This window comes from Lactuca virosa, chromosome 3 (assembly GCF_052849685.1).
Source record: "Lactuca virosa cultivar CGN04683 chromosome 3, Lactuca_virosa_CGN04683_v6, whole genome shotgun sequence".
NCBI lineage: Eukaryota > Viridiplantae > Streptophyta > Magnoliopsida > Asterales > Asteraceae > Lactuca > Lactuca virosa.
The window spans coordinates 286,048,971-286,067,535 of NC_136428.1; positions in this window are offsets into that span (position 1 = coordinate 286,048,971).

Consider the following 18,565-nt stretch of genomic DNA (forward strand, 5'->3'; position numbering starts at 1 on the left):
CTTCTGGGTAGAAGCAGTGGTAACTGCATGCTTTGTTCAAAATCGAAGCATCATTTGCAAACAACTTAACAAGACTCCCTATGAAGGTCTCAACAATCGAAAACCCAATGTCCGATTCTTTCTTATTTTGGGATGCAGGTGTTTTGTGATCAACAACAAGGATCATCTTAACATGTTTGCACAGAATTCGGATGAAGGTATTTTTCTAGGTTACTCAGCCAAAAAAGTTGCATACTGGGTTCTAATATGGCATACAAGACTAATAGTCGAAAGATTTGATGTCAAATTTGATGACTCTTACGTCCGCAACACTGCTCCTTCAACAGAAACATAGTTCATCTTAGAAAGCGATATCCCAACCTCCTTGGGTCCTTTAAACATATTTGAAGTTAACTATGATGATCTCTTCGATCCTGCAGAGACATTTCATCTTCCAGAAATTTTGGTGTCTCCAGTAGCCCAACAACAACATGCAGAAATATATGGACCAATCCAGTCTGAAGGAAGGTTATACAATACTTCCACCTCGTCGGTTGAGGGTGAAATTACAGTTCCTTTGGAAGTTACAACCATCGAGGTTCTAGTATTTGAAGATGTTGCTCCAACATCTAACAGCAGACCAACCAATCAATCAAATGTATCTGAAGAATCTAAGGATGAAGAAGTTGAAAACATTGATACAAGAATGGATCCAAGGATTATTAATCACTCATCAGTCCAAGGGGAACCAACGTCACTGGCTCAGGGGGAACCGACATCACTGGCTCAGGGGGAACCGTCACCGGTTCAGGTGGAACTCCCATCTACAATCCAGAGGGATCTTCGATTACCTACCGTAGAGCCCATTCCAACAGTCCAAGATTCATCTGTGGGCTGTTCACGCATAGAGGGGGAACTACCTTCAACAAGCAGACCTGAAGTGTCCTCAAACGTAGTGGATATTCCCTCAATCGCAGCCACAGACCATCAGCAATCTCATCTACAGATTTGGACGATAGATCACCCACCTGGTCAAATCATCAGCAATCCATCTTCAAGTAACCAAACTCGTTCTTCTACCGATTTAAATAACCATTGTCATTATGCAGCATTCATGTCCTCTATCGAGCCCAGAACCACAAAAGAAGCCCTTATGAAGCCCGATTGGATCATTGCAATGCAAGAGGAACATGCTGAGTTTAAACGTAATAAAGTTTGGAAATTGGTACCAAAGTCAAAAGGTCACACCATTTTCGGTACAAGATGGGTTTACAAAAACAAGTTAGATGAATCATGTGTGGTGATATGAAACAAAGCACACTTAGTTGCAAAGGGGTATAGTCAACTTGAATGTGTTGATTACAATGAATGTCATAAAAACCATACGTTTTTTCTTTGCGTATGCAGCTCATAAAAACATCAAGGTCCATCAGATGGATGTGAAAAGTGCATTCTTAAATGGCGAACTGAAAGAGGAAGTCTATCTGCAACAAATCCACGCTTTGAAAGATCAGAATTTCCAAATCATTGTTACAAGCTGGAGAAAGCAGTCTACGGTTTAAAGCAGGCACCAAGAGCATGGTATGAGACTCTTTTAGAGTTTCTTGTCTCTTCAGGGTACAAAAGAGGTGTGATTGATCCCACTTTATTTAGATGAGCAAATGAAAACCATTTGATGCGTGTTCAAATCTATGTGGATGATAGCATCTTCGGTTGAACGGATTAGGGTATGGTGGATGAATTCGCAAAGCTCATGACAAGCAAGCTTCAAATGATCATGAATAGAGACACTAACTTCTTTCTAGGTCTTCAGGTTAAACAAGTGTGACAACCCGAAATTTCTTTCGTTCAAACTATTAAAAGTAAATCAATTCGGAATTTATTTCTGCTCTTGTCAGCATTATCTCGGGTCTAATTAAATATTTTGAACTCAGTACAATCAATTTTTGGGTTCAAAAACGAGGTTTTCTAAGTCAAAGCATAGCATCCGGGCCAAACACCCCTTCGAGAGGAGTGTACGGCCGCAAACTCGAGTTTACGGCCGTACACCCCCACCCCACCCCTTGGCCGAAAACTCACCCCTATATAAGGGATGAGTGGCCTTCATTTCACACATTACACATCTCATAAGCTTTCTCTCTCTACTCTCTCTCTCTACAATTTTCGAGTTTTGCTCAAGGATCTTCAAAATGTAAGTGATTCTTCACTTCTATTGTGTTTCAATCCCTTTTCTAGTGATGAATCCATGTTTCATCTCATAAATTTCATCTTTTTCTAGATTTTCTCTCTCACCAAGAACACCAAGAACACACACTAGTTCTTGGTGGCCAAAAAACTCATTCCAAGCCTCTTACTGTAAGTAACTACTCCCTATACTTGTTATCTACTAGAAATCAATGATTATCACCTAAAAATCGACCCAAATCATGAACACGAAATGATTTTACGGCCGTACACCCTTCAATGGCCGTAAACTCCATTTTTGGTCGATTATAGGCCTTTAAACTCTACTTTGAGCCTGCATAAGGCTTAGAACATTTCCAAGAGACTAGAAAGGACCCTGGAACACCAAAAATCACACCTCTCACCAAGTGTTTACGGCCGTAAACTCATGGGCCGTAAACCCACAGGCCGTAAACCCATGGACCGCAAACACTTGGGCCGCAAACTCATGGACCGTAAACTCCTGATTACGGCCGCAAACTCCCCATTTTCAATCATGTGTGAATTCTAACACTTAGTTTCAAGTGTTTCCTAGTCCCTAAGGTGGTTTCCTTCCATAACAAATATTGTTATGTCCTCATCTAATACATATATGTGTTACCATATGTTAATAGGATCCACTTGCGTACGAAACATCAGTTGACACTCAGCATCCACACTGACCTTACGCTCGAATCTTACGAACTGTGAGTTCATACCCCTATGCTTTTTCTGAGTTTTCCATGTTTTCAGGGGGGAATACAAGCAAAAGTACAAGGAAACTTGTGCTCCAAACATATTATTTTGCTTAAGATAACTATATGTTTAGAATGCTTTTAACACAGAAATCAGTTTTACCAAACGATTAAGAAATCAACTCGTAGAAACAGTTTTCAAACTAAAGTAATGAACTCGTGAAACATTTCGTAAAATGTATATCATACAGATTATAAACTGGATTTTTAGTATTATTACTTGTAAATTGTTAGTCTAAAGATGGGGACACGTCCTTGTAACACTCCCCTACCGAATTCGAGAGTGTAGGACTAGCACTTGTAACCAGAATCTCTTGTAGGGAGAGCGTGACTGTTGTGTATAGATCTATACAGGACTGACTATCCCGCACCTAAACTGCTAGCTACAGTTAGGCATACATGCCTGTGGTGACAAAGTCATAAAAGGATATTGGCCCCGTTACGTGCCATATCAAGTTTAAGTACGGTTATGACACCCACAACCCAGATAACAGGAATTTACTTTTGTGATAATGAATCAAGGGAACTAAACTCAAATTAATAACCAATTCGATTACTAGAGGGTATTAATAACACCCTTAGGATTAGTTCACCACTTATTTATTAGTTTTATTTATGTAATAAGGCTAATACACCTCAAAGAGAACAAGCAGGGTATTTCAAGAAAACTACGTCTAACGATACAAATATGGTAGATACTTGTACACCTCAGACAAGAACAGATAACTAACTATCAACTTTTAGGGAAAATATAGGATTTTCCCGGGATAACTCAACCTTTCATAAACGGACTGTTTAACAAATAACTAATGGATAATCAAACATCTTTCATAAGAAAATATAGGATTTTCTTGGGAAACACTTTTAAAAGGAACAAAGAAACATTTTTCACCAGAACTAAATACTTATGAAATCACCAGCTTTATGCTGATACTTTTTCAAACTGCTTGTATTCTCAGGGCAGCAATAGACAGGTACTTTTATCAACTTTTGGAGAAGACGGAGCATTTGGAGTCACATCTTTTACTTTTGTTATATACTCTTATGTACAAACTGTGTTTTCAAACAGATGTAAATAATCTAATTGTAATGTAATGGTTGTGTTGACTTTGGTTACTATGATACAACTGTTGTGATACTACTCATGACGTCACCCGCCTCCGAACGTTTCCGCCGTTAGTTCTGACTGTTCGGGGGTGTGACAACAAGTCCCTCAATGGATTTTCATCCATCAAGAGAAATACACCACTGAACTCTTGAAGAAGTTTTCAATGGATAATTGCTCCTCGGCAAAGGTCCCTATGTCCTCTGGGTACAAAATCTCAGTTGACCCTACCAGAGAGTCAGTTGATCACAAGATTTATCGAGGAATGATTGGATCATTCATATACCTCACTGCTAGTCGACCAGACATCGTGTTTACTACGGGTTTATGTGCTAGATACCAATCAGATCCTTCATATACCTCAAAGCATTGGGTATTTAGTACCCTGCGAGTAACGACTTTAGTCTTCAAGTTTTTACAGACGTTGATCATGCCGGATGCATACTCGATCGAAAGAACACTTCGGGTGGATGTCAGTTTTTGGGTGGAAGATTAGTTAGGTGGTCTTCAAGAAAACAAAATTATGTTTCATTCTCTACCGCAGAAGCAAAGTATCTGGCCGCAGCCAGTTGTTGCTCCCAAGTCCTTTGGATGAAGACACAACTTTTGGACTATGGGTACATGATGATGTGGGTGCCCATCTATTGTGATCCAGAGTGTGCAATAACGATTTCTCATAATCCTATTCATTACTCTAAGACAAAACACATAGAGCTATGGTACCACTTCATCAAAGACCACATCCTCAAAGGTAACATCGAACTTATTTTTGAGACAAATCATGAAGAAATAGCTGATGTTTTCACTAAGGCACTAGACTCCACAAACATTAATGGATTTTTGGAAATGTTAGGGATGACGAACCCTGACCCGCAATTCTTCTTGAAAGGATAAGTACCGCAGACCTCACTAGGTCTTCGGGTGTGAATGAATTGCTTTTTTTCTTTTAAACAAAAACAACTCTTGAAGCACTTTATCCACTAAAGTCTATTACTAGAATAACTGAGTTAGTATATACTTCATAATTGCTCCTCTATATACTTTGTATGCTGAAGTCACTTATGATCTATATACTCTTCGAGTCACCTTATTTATTTTATTTCTAACCTTCATGATCTAGTTTGTCTTTCAGATATTTTGTGATACTTAATGAAATTTAAAACATTCTTTAAAAACATTCATTTTGTCACACATGATACGTCAGTCTCTTTTCAAATGACTTTCCTCGTCAGGCCTATTTTTGGATAAAAATAAAGAAAACCAATTTGCCTTCTGTAAAATCTTTTTGCAAATCCTTTCCAATCACATCACACAACCATTGGTGTCTAAACCATTCCATTTCTCCATTTTTCACAACGAATAAACCATTTCTCACCCCACGTTTAACCGATGTGTCATCATGGGCCTGTCAAAACATTTAACGCTCCTCTTTTCCCGGAAAATAACTATTTTTGATTTATTTTAATTCTATCTGATAATGGAAAAAACCCAAAGTTTTTAACTTTACCAGCTATAATCAAATTAATACCAATATTTTTTGAAATCCGGAGGTATAAAAACCCATTTTCTTCCTAAGAAGGTTTTTATGCTTTCTGAACTCATAGACGATCTTCATCTATTTTACCTCTTGCAAAAATCCTTTCGAGCACGTTCTTCAAACATTAACAATGGTGAAGTCGAGCATTTCAAAGAAACAATCCAAAGCTTCAGGTTCAGCACAACCAACTGGGTCAGAATCGATGATCAAAGACCTAAGTCCTTCCATTGCAGCCGGCAACTATAAAGGAATCTTTGAAGATCATTCATCCTACAATGAAGCAATCAAACTGATGATCAAGTTTCTTCCATCTCACCCTTTGTTTGTAGCTTTCGATTCATTCACATAAGCTGTACCACAAGAAGTCCTGTTTAAGTGTGCGTTTTCTCCTTTCAGACCTCATGACAAGCCCTAGGAAATTCATCTCAACCTATTGATGATTCTTTGGTGGTTTTGACCAAAGAAAAGTTTCTTACTCCAATCAACCTAAGTGGTCTTCCATCGACAAAGTTCTACTCTCCAAGCACAACCAATGTGTTTTCTGCACTTTACCAAATGGGTTATCAAGCTAAACTCAAAGGAGTAAGAGAATTCAAGAAAAGCAAATTGCATGTTATTTGGCAATTCGTTTGTCATTTCGTGATCAGATGTCTCTCATGCAGAACATGAGAGACAGATAACATGGGAAAACAACTTTTGCACATTGCTTGGAGTATCTACACTAGAAATGCAGTCAACTATGGTCAAATCATCTGGGATGATTATCTGCAATACATCTCCAAGGATGCACCAAAGAAAGGCATGACATAACTCATATTTGCAAGGTTCTGGTCATTTTGTCTTGTTGATCTACACAGGGATGCTAAACTTAGCATGGGCAAAGACACCAACCTGTTCTGTAACACCCCGAATCCTGGATGAGAAATTTAAGAGTTATAATGTACTTTGGGGAACCTACTCGGCGAGTTGGTTGGTCCCGAGTCGTCGTGTAGGGGTTGAGCTGACCACACGTGTTTTGAAGCCTACTCATCGAGTCGAGGGTCTGGACTCGATGAGTTGAGTCTGTATTGAAGAAACCCTAATTTTAGGGCTTGCACCCTATTTAAAGGCACTTAAGCCCTCATTTCCGCCTCCTTGACCATTTAGACACACTGAGAGAAACCCTAGACGAGCTGTAGTCATTGTGTGAGAGAGATAAAGGCTAAATATCTTGTGTTCAAGTGCATTTTTAGAAGTGGAATAAAGAGCAAGAAGGTTTGGAACGAGAAGAAGCTTTGGGTCCAGTGTTCTTTCGGTGCTAGCTGTCAATTGGAGGTAAAAAGCTATCTCCTTGATCATTCCTTTTGTTAGATCTCTTTCTAGAGATTTTAGGGCTTTCTCCCATCCATGTTTTGGTTCGGAGTTGTTGAGCTGGTCTTGGGAGTCGAGACTACAGATCTGAGCTATATGAGTCCCTATGAGCCCAAAGATTCGAGCTTTATTAAGCTTTGGGCAAGTCTTCAAGCATAAAGACCTTTATGGAGCTTGTTTTGGCATGTTGAGCCTTATATGCCATGCATGAACATAAATCTTGCAGCTTTACGTGATGATTCAGCCTTGGGAGGCTAGATCCAGAGTATGAGACCTTAATTCTGTCCAAAATCATCTGAATGAGAAAATAGACTTAAGGGACTCGACGAGTTGATGAGACAAGTCGACGAGACGGTTAGGGTTAACCCCGATGGTTTACATGCATTACAGACTCGGTGAGTCGACGAGACAACTCGACGAGTTGAAAGGGTTTTACCCGTCTTTGGATTCAGAGTGGACTCGACGCGTTGATGGGACAACTCGACAAGTAGGTGGGGTTTTCCGGGTCTTCTGGACACTGGATGGACTAGACGAGTTGGCTAGCAACACGGCGAGTTGACTCGGACTTTCATGATGTACTGATTTCTGGGATACACGACGAGTTCATGAGCTATACTCGGCGAGTCGGGTCAACATGGGTTGTTGACTCGAGTGTTGACTTCTATTGACTTTAGGGTTTGGTCAAGACAGGAATTATGGGGACCGTGGAGGGGTAAAATGATCTTTTACCCATCCCAAGAGTTAGAGAGAGAAAATAGCTTGGTTAATTTAGAGTTGTGATTGAAGTGCTAATTAGAGATAATTATCGTATGTGTTAGGCGGAGGCTAGATTGGTGATTCGTGTACGAGGTTTATTTGCTTGCTTACGAGGCGAGTCTTCTCACTATTCTTACCTTGAGTGGTATGTGTGTGACTGGAGGGTCTTGTATGCCTTTATTGAGTATTGTGATATCCTGCATTAATTCTTTGTGATTTATGCTGTGAATTATTCTGAGCTTTACTGAGTTAGGACCGGAGGGTCCACCCGAGTTGTGGGACCGGAGGGTCCCACTGAGACACATTGACCAGAGGTTCTTATTTGAGATATAGCCATGAGAGGCTAATAAGACGTGTGTGGTATTTTGGGGAACTCACTAAGTTCCGTGCTTACCGTGTTATGTGATATGTGTTTCAGTTACTTCTCAGGATCGCGGGAAGGCGCCGGCTTGATTGTACACACGAGATGGAGTTATGTTTTTGGAGGATCCTGGATTTTATTCAACAATTATGAATAAATGTTTTTGATAATTTGACAATTGGGGATTTTATGAAATGAGTTGATGAGATTTATGTGATTTTAAAATGAAAATTTTGTTTGAAAATTTACCGCGTTACAAGTTGGTATCAGAGCCTTCGTCAGAGCCTTCGTTTGAGGGATTCGGATATACCTTCGGGTGTGTCTGGACTCAAACTAAGGATTTGAGAAAAAATTTCAAAAGAAATGATTTTTCTAAAATGAGAAAGTGTTTTAATAGAAAACGAGTTGGAGTTGTGTGTACAATCACCCAGAGCCCGAACAGTGATTTCCTAAAATACCCTTACTTATTTGTGTTATGAGATATTTATGAGATATTAGTGATGCATGCTAGAGGATAGGCTAGGTATTTCGTATTTTAGGGCTAGAGTTGCCTGATTTGTGATGCCTTAGCCTAGGAGTTGTTTCTAACTGTTATGTGCCTTGAGTATGTGTTGAGTAAGAGTATCTAGCAGGAATGTTTTAGAGAGAGCTCTGAGTAGTAGAGTAATCTAGGAGAGATACCTAGATGTGATTTTAAGGAATCTAATGAGAGGGTAGTTAGATTCCACGAGGGGTAGGGTTGCCTGAGTCGGCGACGCCTTTTGAGTTGTGGATAGAGCAAGAGGAGTTATATGCCAAAGTGGTTTTACGTGCTGGTGGAGGTTATTTGATGCCCGAATGTTGCTTGCTTCGTGCTTTGTGGAACTCTTGATGATGGGAGTCGGCTACTAAGTGAATATGACGATATTCAGGAGGTAGATGGTTGACATCATAATAGAGGAGAGTATTCGCTGGAGAGCGACCATGTGTAACGGGATTGGTGATCGAGAAGGTTGAGTGGCTACTTAGGAAATTTGGGACGATCCGTGTGGAAAGTATGGGTAGATGTGGCAGGTAGTATGGGACCGTACTACTGAAAGCAGAGGACCTATATTCGAAGCAGGGAGAATCCCAGAGGTTCTAAATAGCAGGTTAAGGGGAGATAACATGGTTCAGGTACCATGATTCGTAGCAGAGTGTATTTTCATCTTTACCAGTTATCCGACGATGGGTGTTCAGATTGAGAAAGGATTTGGTAAACTGTGGGTCCAGAGGGCCATGTCGATTGAGCTTCGATAGAGTGTACCTTGTGATGGAATTGAGTTTAGATCCCAAGGAATTGATTGGTGGGCTGTTAGTTGGAGTCGCATAACTTGAGGAAATGTAGAGGTCATACGCGGAGGAGGACTGCGGTCTGGGTTGAGTGATCGACCGATGGTTGAGATGTCACATCCTGTGATGGGAATTACACTATTTCCGCTTCTCGTATGGAGCGAACGAGATAACGAGCTTCCGGTTCTAGAGTTTGGAGGGAACCCCGAGGGGTAGCACATATAGTTGCGATATTTTCACCAGAGTAATTGTGGTATGTTTGCTGCGAGGTATGTCTTATACCGTGAAAGAGTCATTAGTGGGGACTGAGATGGATGAGGACAATGAGATCCCTTAGTCGAGTCACGTATACTTTTTAGCAGCAATTTCAGGTGATCAAGAGGAGTGTACCGGGGCGGCGGCCCTCGTTGTCTACGTTGTGTATCGACTGTGAGAGTGAGGTCTCTTGTTTCTATGATGATCCACACGATGAAATGTTGGTTGAGGGATCGGAGACGCGGTGTGTGATAGTGCATTACTTCCAGATTAAGAGTGGTGACTAGTTCAGGACAGTTGGGATATCCATCGGTGTGTCGGTATGAGATTTCGGCATGACTAGAGGAAGTCACGTTGGGAGGGTTCCGAGGTTTTCATCTGAGATTCGGGATATTTGGAGTTGCTTGGTCTCTATCGGGAAGATCATCGAGTGTTACGTTGTACGATTTCAAGAATCAAGTGTGATGTACCTGGTGAAACAGTCTATGGAGTGGACTGTTGGTATGCCAATTGGTGATGGTTCGAACCCTGAGTGGGGGAGAACTGGGTATTCTATTGAGAGGATCAGCGATCTGTTCAAGGGCGGTTAGAGAACTGGTAATGGAGATCTGCGGTGCGGACACAAGAGACTTGGGTTATTGGTGGATGAGGCAAGGTGCAGAGCGAAATGATTCATTTTGTACCTGTTCAGGAAAGGATGAGTGTATCCACAGCGAGTAGCCGTTGGTCAGGGACCTTATTGTGGTTAGGATCTCTTTGAGTTTGTAGTGATTAGGTTCGAGGCGGTTGGCTCGTTGAGGTCCAGTTTCAACTGTTGATAATTTCTAGTTCGATTTATGGGTTGTTATATGCACTCCAGCAAGGGCAGCAGTTGTTTTGGCAACCAACTTCAGATTCGGTATGAGTATTCTCGCATGGGTTTTGAGCAGTAGAGAATGGGGTTTCGGATTGTCGTCAACCTGTTCTTAGTCATTGACGATTCCTCCATGTTTCGAGTTGTGAGTTGGAGTATTTCGAGGTTACGAGTTGTGCGAGTGGAGGATCAGTGGTCGAGACAAGACATTGTGAGATTCTGAAAGGGTGTATTGCGGTATCCGAGTATGATGTCGTGAGTGGAAGATCAGTGGTCAAGGCAAGACATCGTGAGATTCTGAAAGGGTGTATTGCGGTATCCGAGTATGATGCCGTGAGTGTAAGATCAGTGGTCGAGGCAAGACATTATGACATTCTGAGAGGGTATCTTGCGGTATCCGAGTATGATGTCGTGAGTGGAATATCAGTGGTTGAGGCAAGACATCGTGAGGTTCTGTGATGGTGTACCGGGGTATCCGAGTATGACGCCCTAAATTTTTGGATTATTTTGAGACTTGAGTTTGTGAGTTGGCAAGTGGAGTACCGAGTGACTATTGTTCCTGTGGGAGCCCTTCAGCTAATTGTCATCGGACGGGATTATCCCAGAATGTGAATTGTAGCAGGAGAAAGTGTCTTGTTGTGGCGATTGTCGTCAGGAGTAGAGATGCTTAATCTGGGTGGGTGGGTGTACCTATCTATGATTGGACCGTGGAGCATGAGCTAGTGGACTCAGTGGGGTGATGACTCGAGGATGAGATTGTGGGGTGATAAAAGAGCGAGTGGATCCGAGTGGGAGTAATCACATGGGACTATCAGGGAAAAAATGTAGGGTGAGCCCATGGTGAGTGAGAGAGTATTGTGAAATTGCGGGGAGCCGTAGCTTTCACGAGTCAGTGAGAGAGTGTCGTAAGCCTGCGGGGAGCCGTAGCATTCATGAGTCAGTGAGAGTGTGTTGTAAGCCTGCTGGGAGCCATAGCTTTCACGAGTCAGTGAGAGAGTGTCGTAAGCCTGCGGGGAGCCGTAGCATTCACGAGTCAGTGAGGTAGTGTCTTAAGTCTACGGGGAGCCATAGTACTCATTATTCAATAATAAAGGATGTTGTAACTACGTGGCGCCGTAGTATTCACTACTCAGAGCATGAGTCCTTGGGAAACTGGAGGCTGGACCAGGGGCGAGACTGGGGTCTCTATGATGGGCGGGAATCGTTACATCCCGATTGGAGAAGTGGTGTACGCATAGATTTGTGGATCACGGGGCGTGAGTTAAGTATCAGATTGGAGATGAGTGGTTCCAATTTTGCTGTTGAATCGGACCCCCGAGCTTGATTTTGGCCATATTTGTGTAATGAGTAGGCAGGATGAGATTCTGAATTTCCGGATGTGTTTCCTTTTGAGAGGTAATGGTTTCCGTCTGACGTTTTAGACCTGTGCAGGTCAGTTTGTTGGTTTGGGAAGGACCACGAGACGCATGGAACTAGTAGGTGGTAGACGACAGAGGTCGGAGGTGAGACGACTTCAGATGGGGTTGTAGTGATTCGCTTGAGGTGGAGCAAACTTCGTGACTTTGTGTGTCATGACAGGTTGAGATAGCTATTGTGAAAAAGAGTCTGTAAAGTCGTTTTAATGGGTGTTCAAGGATAGCCTTGGAGGTTCAATTGTTGGGTCAAGAGCTGACTTGGTGCCTGGTGTTGAGAGAGATATTTGAGAGGAAGCAAGGGCTTATGATTATAGATGTCGGAAGATAGTTCCGAGCGGGCATGATCATTTTCTTGTGTCTGAGGACAGAGTATTGACGTTCATTTTCCAGACGAGTTCTGATAGTTGTGCAGGCGGTGGGTCCTTGGTGGGATGTGACAGTCCTGTTCCTTTTGCGCTACGATATGAATCAATTGGTATATCTGACATGAGTGATCGGTAACCAATTATTGGTCAACAGCTTGTTTCCATCAGTCGCAGTGTGTATCGAGGTCTGTTATTCGATGAGCGAGTAACAGGATGATATCTTTCATGGGCGGTCTAGCATTGAGACAGACTACTAGAGTTTCTAGGTTCTGGAGAGTCAGAACTGGTACGCAGCAGTAGAGGGGTCCGTCCTGCTTTGGGATTAGGAGTTCCTAATTAGGTTCGGGTTTCTTAGAAGGGAGGTTGTTGTATGATATGAGATTTTTTTGTGGAGCTTCTTGGGTTATTGGGTTTGATCTATGTGTTGTCAAGAAGCGATTTCAAGGGCGAAATCTAATTCAAGTGGGGGAGAACTGTAACACTCTGAATCCTGGATGAGAAATTTAAGAGTTATAATGCACTTTGGGGAACCTACTCGACGAATTGGTTGGTCCCGACTCATCGTGTAGGGGCTGAGCTGACGACGCGAGTTTTGAAGTCTACTCGTCGAGTCGAGGGGCTGGACTCGGCAAGTTGAGTCTATATTGAAAAAACCCTAATTTTAGGGCTTGCACCCTATTTAAAGGCCCTTAAGTCCTCATTTCCGCCTCCCTGACCATTTAGACACACTTAGAGAAACCCTAGACGAGTTGTAGTCATTGTGAGAGAGAGAGAGATAAAGGCTAAAGATATTGTGTTCAAGTGCATTTTGAAAAGAGGAATGAAGAGCAAGAAGGTTTGGAACGAGAAGAAGCTTTGGGTCCAGTTTTCTTTCGGTGCTAGCTGTCGATTGGAGGTCAAAAGCTATCTCCTTGATCAATCCTTTTGTTGGATCTCTTTCTAGAGAGTTTTAGGGCTTTATCCCATCCATCTTTTGGTTTTGAGTTGTTGAGCTAGTCATGGGAGTAGAGACTACAGATCTGAGCTATATGAGTCCCTATGAGCCCAAATATTGTAGCATTATTAAGCTTTGGGCAAGTCTAAAGACCTTTATGGAGCTTGCTTTGGCATGTTGAGCCCTATATGCCATGCATGAACGTAAAGCTTGCAGCTTTACGTGATGATTCAGCCTTGGGAGGCTAGATCCAGAGTATGAGACCTTAATTCTGTCCAAAATCGTCTGAATGAGAAAATAGATTTAAGGGAATCGACGAGTTGATGAGACAACTCGACGAGTCGGTTAGGGTTTACCCTGATGGTTTAGACGCGTTGCAGACTCCGTGAGTCGACGAGACAACTCGACAAGTTGAAAGGGTTTACCCGTCTTTGGATTCAAAGTGGACTCGACGCGTTGATGGGACAACTCGACGAGTAGGTGGGGTTTTCCTGGTCTTCTGGACACTGGATGGACTTGACGAGTTGGATAGCAACTCGGCGAGTGGACTCGGGATTTCACGATTTACTGTGTTCTGGGTACACGACGAGTTCATGACCTATACTTGGCGAGTCGGGTCAAAATGTGTTGGTGAATCAAGTGTTGACTTCTGTTGACTTTAGGGTTTGGTCAAGACAGGGATTATGGGGACCATGGAGGGGTAAAATGGTCTTTTACCGATCCCAATAGTTAGAGAGAGAAAATAGCTTGGTTAATTTAGTGTTGTGATTGAAGTGATAATTAGAGATAATTATCGTGTGTGTTAGGCGGAGGCAATATCGGTGATTCGTGTATGAGGTTTATTTGCTTTCTTACGAGGTGAGTCTTCTCACTATACTTACCTTGAGTGGTATTTGTGTGACCGGAGGGTATTGTATGCTTTTATTGAGTATTATGATATCCTGCATTATGTCTTTGCGATTTATGTTGTGCATTATTCTGAGCTTTACTGAGTTAGGACCGGAGGGTCCCACTGAGACACATTGACAGGAGGGTCTTATTTGAGATATAGCCATGAGATGCTAATGAGATGTGTGTGGTTTTTTGGGGAACTTACTAAGCTTGATTGTACACACGAGATGGAGTTATGTTTTTGGAGGATCCTGGATTTTATTGAACAATTATGAATATGTGTTTTCGATAATTTGACAATTGGGGATTTTGTGAAATGAGTTGATGAGATTTATGTGATTTTAAAATGAAAAATTTGTTTGAAAATTTACGGTGTTACATGTTCTCAGCTTGCGATCTTAAGAGGTACAATCCTTCCATGGATCAACCTATTTTTGGTCCCATTCTTAGATTGCCAATGTATATTCTGGACACAATTGGACTTACTACCGTAGAGGTGGCTGACCATATAATGGCTACGAGTGATATTGCCCCATATTACTCTTCCCCGCCAAGACCCAATCAGCCTACCGCAGCCCGGGACCCACAGTGTTAGGTCATATTTTATTGGTTTGGCCTAGGCATTAATCTGTATAGGTCTGAATAGGGGTTTGTTCATGTAAGGTTTGGGTGTGCGGTTGTGTGTTTGTGGCTGTATGGGTGTTCATGGCCGTGAACGTGTTCTCGGTCTTGGTCCCTTATAAATAGCGTGTCAGATGTGTCAGATGTACATTTCTTGCATGTGTATGTTATCCAAGTATACTAGACATTTACTGCACTAATAGAACGTGTGCATTGTTGGATTGATCTTTCTTCTACTCCTTCTTATCCTTATTGATTACAGCTTGATTGTGTGTTTGATCACTAGCTGGTTCCAGATTTGGGGACTTACAATTGGTATCAGAGCCAATCTATTGTCAAATTTGTTCAAGTGGAGTTTACGGTTGGAGGTTTCTTCATTCTCGTGATTATTTCAAGCTTGGTTGCTGGGTTTCTGCATTTGATCGTGAATTCAAGGCCAAAGGAATCGAAATTTGCTCAAAATCATATGTTTTTGTCAAAATCTGGGTGTTTACGGTTTCATCTGTTGAATTGTTTACGGTCATGAAGCACTCATCTCTATTGACAGTGAATCACTCATTTGACCGAAAACCACTCATCTCTATTGACCGTGAATCACTCATTTGACCGTGAACTATTCGTTGACCGTGAACCATTCATTGATCGTGAACCATCTCCTGTGTACGGCCATGAACTCTTTGCGGCCGTGCACCCCTCTTGGTTTTAGAACCCTTTCAGTTTTTGGTTATACTTTCTTTACAAGTTTTGCCTTCATGTTGTTTACCACCCCAGAGCCTAATAAGAAAGAGGTAAGCCAAAATTCTTGTTCTCAAACATGCATTGATACTGTTAAATTTTTACGTGGACAAATCGAATTATTGCGTAGAGAGAACGAGGATCTTAAGTATGAGGGATATAACCTTAGGAAAGGCCAGATACCATTAAAAGAACAATTAGAGGCCAAGACTAAGGATTTTAGGAAGTTACAGGAAGATTACAGCAACAAGTGTGAGAATTACATTTTCATTAACAAACAACTTGCCGTTGTGACTGCCGAACTTGACACATTAAAAATCCATTTTGAAAATGTTGATTTTAATTTCAAGAAATTTGATGTGTCAAATGAGAGATTTGCAACCATCATAGAGAAACAAATGAAGTGAAAAGACCAAAAACAGGTAGGTCTAGGATATGAGAGTGTCCCTCCTCCATTTAATCACAATTATACTGCTTTTCCTTTGACTCAAGAAGAAATAGACAGAGAACCATATCTTGTGTATGGCAAACCTGTTGTACCAGTGACAGAGATTAGTGCTAGGGAAAAAGATACTAACGTTTCTACTTCCTATGCAGATTCACCGTTAAGTCAAAGCAAGCAGACAGCTGGAGAGAGTGTTTTTAAGAATAATTTTGTTTCAAAATCTGATGTATGTGTTCAAAACATTGATGCTCTTGTTTCTAACTCTAAAACTGATGTTTTGGTTTGTGATGATTCTGTGTCAAAGTCTGATGATTCAGTTGTTTTTGATAAGTGTGGTGATGTGTTTGATAAATCTGATGTTTCTGTTACTAGGACACGCACTCCACCTACACATGTCACACAGTCTGATTCTTGCACATGCACGTGCGGGAAAAATAAGGGAGTCAATAAAACCACTAAACCAGAAAAAGGCGGTACCAGTTTTTATACTAAGAAGCAGACATGTTTGAACTGTGGTACTGCTGGTCATATTGCACGAAATTGTCCAAATCGGGCATTTGTACCTTTCTATGCACACAGAAGCGAGAATGAATCATGAGGAAGGTCTCTCATTAGAAAATCCTCGAGATCTTGTCCTTGTGATGATGATTGGAATGTAAACAAAGACAGAAAACGGGTTGATCTTAAAAAGAATAAACTGGTTTTCAATGAAAATAAAACAAGAACCTTTACGAATCCGAACATGGCTAAGCCAATATCGGGTTCGTCAAAGGCTTCGTCTGGGTCTTCGTCTAATTTTAGACGGAAACCCAAACGATCAAATTCAAAGAAAAACGTTTCAAAATCACCTATAAAAGTTTCTAAACCTAACTACCAATGGGTGCCCAAGAATCTAAATGTCCAATCATCTTAATCTTCTGAAAGTGCATCTGGTAATGAAACAAACTCAAAAATTGAAAAAGGAAAATACGTTGTTAACAAGGGAAAACCCAGTGTTGTTATGACCTGGGTTCCTAAATCTAATTAATCGCACGCATTGTGCAGGAACAGCTGCGGAGGGATGTCGTCAGACCCTGGTATGTCGATAGCGGTTGTTCCAGGCACATGACAGGAGACATTTCCCAATTGCATGATATTCATAATTTTAATGGAGGCTATGTTTCCTTCGCGGGAGGAGAAGGCAGGAAGATCACCCAGAGAGGAACTGTCACAAATGGAGTGCTTAGCGTTGAGCATGTCAACTATGCTGTTGTCAAAAGAATCCTTAGGAGTAATTTGGATTCAACATCAACTGTTGCACTACGGTTTGAATTTTCTTGAAATCCCTATCTTCTGTGATAATGATGTTGCAATCCAAATCGCTAAAAATCATGTCCAACACTCCAAAACCAAGCACATCGACATCAAAGTTCATTTTATTAGAGATTGTTATGAGCGTTCGTTCATTCGGTTGGAGCAGATCCACACTGATAATAATGTGGCGGATCTGATCACCAAACCGTTTAACAAAGCTCGATTCGATGTGCTTGTGGGCTTTCTCAAAATGATTCGTTTTGAAGACTAATTTTTGTTTTAGGTTGTTAAAATTTGCGCATTTACTTTGTTTTCTCTCCTATGCACAATTTTAGGGGGAGAAATAAAACAAAACAAAAATTATAAAATAAAAAAAAACCAAAAATATGAGAAACTCAAAACAAAACAAAAATTAGAAAACCAAAAATCCAAAAATAGTGTTATTTCTGTTTTATATTTTTCAGAAAATATGAAAAATCCAAAACTAGTATCTCATGATAGTTTGTCTGTAGGTATTACTTATGAAGTGATATGAAGTTGTGACAACCGTCACTTTCTGGTCAAGTCCAAGTCAAAGAAAGTCAACAAGTCAAACCGGCCAACTCAATTAACCCTTGTATATTAGGATTTACAATATGTTTTCTATTGTACAACGCACCACCTTAATACAAAGTATCGCTTAGAGGTTTCATGTGTTAAGGAAATCTAAGCCCTAATCAGAATAAGTGATGTAACGACTAGATAAAACACAACTACATACCTTACGGGAGCGTATAACACTCATAACGAGGCTTAACGGGGTTTTCAAACCTTGCCTTTCGAAGTTAAACACTCGCGAAGATCACAAACATGGTCTCTCTCAATCTCTCTCACTTTATCTAAATCTCTCCCAAATCTCTCTCAAAATCTCTTTCAACTTTTTATAATCACCCGGGGCATCCCGACCCTTAACTTAGTCAAAAATCACTTGAAACGAGAAGTTTATTTGAAAATCAGCCATAGAGAACCGAAACTAGGTTTAAGGACCGAAACCCTAGGGACCAAACCCTTAGGAACCGAAACCCTAGAGAACCGAAGTCATGTGAACCGAACTTGCTTCTTGAATCGAAGCCGAACCTCACAAGAACCGAAACCTCTAGGACCGAATCTGCATGGGACCGAAGCTGATTAAAGGAACGAAACTAGTCTTAATGGACCGAACCCTCGGCTCTCGGTTCCATCCTACTTTCGGTTCCCTCCTTGACCAAGTTCGCATGCAAGTCTCTAGGACCGAACCTACCTTCGGTTCTAGCCCTTTTGACCAAAACCCATTTTGGTTCTCACCCCATGGGACCGAACCTTTGGTCCTGATCTCGGAACTTCACCTCCTTTTCCCGGTTTTCGACCACTTTCGCGTTTTAAG